The sequence below is a fragment of the Neophocaena asiaeorientalis genome, unplaced genomic scaffold, assembly GCF_003031525.2.
Source record: "Neophocaena asiaeorientalis asiaeorientalis breed wild unplaced genomic scaffold, Neophocaena_asiaeorientalis_V1.1 scaffold198, whole genome shotgun sequence".
Classification (NCBI taxonomy): Eukaryota; Metazoa; Chordata; class Mammalia; order Artiodactyla; family Phocoenidae; genus Neophocaena; species Neophocaena asiaeorientalis.
This window is the reverse complement of record NW_020175221.1, coordinates 6,589,478-6,593,012: the sequence shown is the minus strand read 5'-3', so window position 1 is coordinate 6,593,012 and position 3,535 is coordinate 6,589,478. Positions and strand designations below refer to the sequence as shown.

General features: G+C 42.5%; 1 non-coding gene across 1 annotated transcript; it reads left to right on the top strand.

Moving 5' to 3' along the window:
* The first annotated feature begins 266 nt into the window (after positions 1 to 266).
* On the top strand, positions 267 to 368 carry LOC112413446 (U6 spliceosomal RNA). The gene has a single exon (XR_003005975.1). It is a non-coding gene; the product is annotated as a U6 spliceosomal RNA (small nuclear RNA).
* The last annotated feature ends 3,167 nt before the right edge of the window (positions 369 to 3,535 follow it).

The window sequence follows — 3,535 nt, the reverse complement described above, 5'->3', positions numbered from 1 at the left end:
TTGATTTAATGGCTGTCTATTACTTTAAAAAAAGTCAAAAGTTTTTTACTTTGACAATCAAAGTTCTCTATGACAGCAGCAGATTGAATAATGGTCCCCAAAGTTATGAGATCCTAATACCCAGACCTGTAAATGTTACATTGTTTGGAAGATGGTTCTTTCCACGTGTGATTAAGTTAAGCATCTTAAGATAAGTGAAGTACACTGAATTATCTGGGTGAGCCCTAAATGCCATCACAAGTGTCCTTATAAGAGAGAGGCATTGCTTGCTTCCACAGCACATGTACTAAAATGGGAACAATAAAGAGAGATTAGCATGGTCCCTGCAGAAGAGTGACATGCAAATTTGTGAAGCATTCCATATTTTAAACAAAAGAGAGAGAGAGGGCTTCCCTGGTGGCGCAGTGGTTGAGAATCTGCCTGCCAATGCAGGGGACACGGGTTCGAGCCCTGGTCTGGGAAGATCCCACATGCCGCAGAGCGACTAGGCCCGTGAGCCACAATTACTGAGCCTGCACATCTGGAGCCTGTGCTCCGCAACAAGAGAGGCCGCGATAGTGAGAGGCCCGTGCACCGTGATGAAGAGTGGCCCGCACTTGCCACAACTAGAGAAAGCCCTCGCACAGAAACGAAGACCCAACACAGCCAAAAAAAAAAAAAATTTAAAAAAAAAAAAAAAAAAAGAGAGAGAGAGAAAGAGAGAGGCAAAGGGAGATTTCACACAGACACACAGAGAAGGTGATATAAAAATGGGACAAAGAGAGATTTGAGCATTCCGTGGCCACAAGCCAAGGAATGCTAGCAGCCATCAGAAGGTGGAAGAGGCAAGGAATGAATTTTCCCCTAGAACCTCCAGAGGGAGCACGGCCCTATTGACGCCTTGATTTTGACCCAGTGATTCTGCTTTTGGACTTCTGGCCTCCAGAACTACTGTGACAGAATAATTTTCCACTGTTTTATGTCACCATGTTTGGTGTCATAGAAGCTGTAGGCAAATACTGTTCAAACCCTTCTTGAAATGTTCTGTCCAATTCTGGTCGATAAGACATGGTCTATGGAATGGTAGGGTCTTCTTGGAAAGACTATCTTGCTCTTAAAAAGAAATACATGTGGGAAAAGTCTTATTTCTTCTGCCAGATGTTGTTGCACCTACATGTAACATTAGAACTGTGGAAGCCATGTCAGCCTGAGGACAAGCCAATGAGCCAAGGATGGGAGAGCAGAAAGATGAAAGACGGAACAAACTTGGGCCTTGGATGACATCATCAAACTACTTTAATTAACTAGCCCCGGGACTTCCCTATAATGAGACTTCTTACATGAGATAATCTTATGTGAATTAACATGATTCTTAAGCTGTCTTTAGTTGGGTTTTCCCTTACTTTCAGCTGAAAGCAACATACCAAATGCATGCATCAAATGGATTATACCATAATTCAGAAATTGGCAAACTGTCCCCCGTAAATAGCTGCCTGGTTTTGTAAATAAAGTTTTATTGGATCACAGCCTCACCCACAGACCATTATCTGTGCTTTTTAGCATCACAACAGCAAAGTTAAGTGGTTGTGATAGAGACCAAATGGCTCACAAGCCTAAAATTAGGCTATCTGATCCTGAAAGAAAAGGTTCACAAGCTTTTGTCATCCTTGAACACAGCCATTTTTTTTTATTGTTGGATATTGTTTTTCTAGTTTCTCCAGAAGTTGTCTTCTTTACACAAGTTTTTTTTTTTTTTTTTTTTTTGCTGTACGCGGGCCTCTCACTGTTGTGGCCTCTCCCGTTGCGGAGCACAGGCTCCGGACGCACTGGCTCAGCGGCCATGGCTCACGGGCCCAGCCGCCCCGCGGGCATGTGGGATCTTCCCGGACCGGGGCACGAACCCGTGTCGCCTGCATCGGAAGGCGAACTCTCAACCACTGCGCCACCAGGGAAGCCCTACACAAGTTTTTAAACCTGTCATTTGGCCATATTCCTACATATAAGACAGAGTGCTATCCATTGAGAAAGCATCCAATAAGAACATAAATAAGCATGCATGGAAACAATTTACAATCATCTCCTAGATCATCTGGGATCTTATCAGAGTCTGCCAAAGATTGTAGTCAATGCGTGAGATTGCGTTTTCCACTTATAAATAAGTACAGGTGATTATAACAACTTAATTTAAAACTGCAGCCTAGTCTAGAAGAAGAACAAGAAAACAAGCTTTTCTTTCCCTATTTTAAGTTTAAATCAGCCAAACCAAACTTCCTCCCGGGCTGAAAGATGTTGGTGGAACTTACATCACAGTGAATGTTATTACAGCTGAGAGAGAAAGGACCCTGAACGGTTTCCAGTAGGCAAGCTTGAAGCACCCATACTTCACAGTTGAAACCTGTGCTGGGGAGATAACTACTATTCAGTGTAAAAGGCAGGACTCAAAGTGTGTCATGTAAATGGAACCAATTGTATATTTATTGATGTCTGACTCCATGCCAATTTTCTTTCTCTCTTAAAGAAAAAAAAGGTCAATTCTTCTTAGAAAGTTACCCCAAGCTGAGCTGTGCTCTGAAGGCACCTTCCTTTAAGGGATCTGGGTGGCAGGCAGTCCTACAGTTAGAACTGTGGCCGCACAAAAGCAGGCTTTGGGAGGGAGTCACTGGCCAAATAACCCTTTGAACTTTGTAGGAAAGTCAAGGTGCAGCTGCCCCAGCCAAACATTTCTACTTGCTTTCCTAGAAGCTGTTCAGGAGTCTCTTTTGGTGCAGAAACAACAAGATGGTTGCATCTCCTAAATTTTTGCGGGCACTTCCAGGTCGCCCAGGGACAAAACCCAGATAAACTGATGAGGTTCATAGGGGATCTGAATCATCCTTGAGGATGAGCCGCACCTTGTCCTTTTTTCAGGAAGAGTCATCTAGGACGATCCTGGCAGCCTGGAGAGAGTCCAGAGTTAACAGCCCTGAAGGTAACACTCCATAAGTGCTTAGGATCTGGTGATGCTCTTCTCACACACACACATACACAGTCAAAAGCAGCAAAAACACCACCACCAAATCCTCAGAAAAACAGCTAGATAACCACTGACAGCAATGTGTCAGACTCAGAATATGAAAAATAGAGACAGATTTTCAACTCCATGAGTACTCAACAAGAATCAATAAAAGTGCTTTGGGAAAGCTCCTATAAACTTCCAGCCTATTCCGCAGTTACTTTCTTTCCAAAACATCTGATACAGGAGCCTTCTATTTCCTTTCCCAAAGAATGCTGGATGTATGTTAGGTTTTCCATATCAACTCTGCAAAACAATGACTACCGCCCCCCCCCCTTTTCTTAACTGAGATAGACGTTAAAATCTGTAAGTGAGAAAGCACTCATTTTATTGCAGGTTTTCAACCCTTGTAATATTTAAAGTAAAAATGATAACTCATAAATAACTGAAGTAAATAAAACTTTCGATTTAAAATGTTAGGAAAAGAGCAGTTAAAACTAACACCTTTCCTTTAATAACACCTTTCCAGTTAACACCTTTCCTTTAATAACTTGGAAGTGTTTT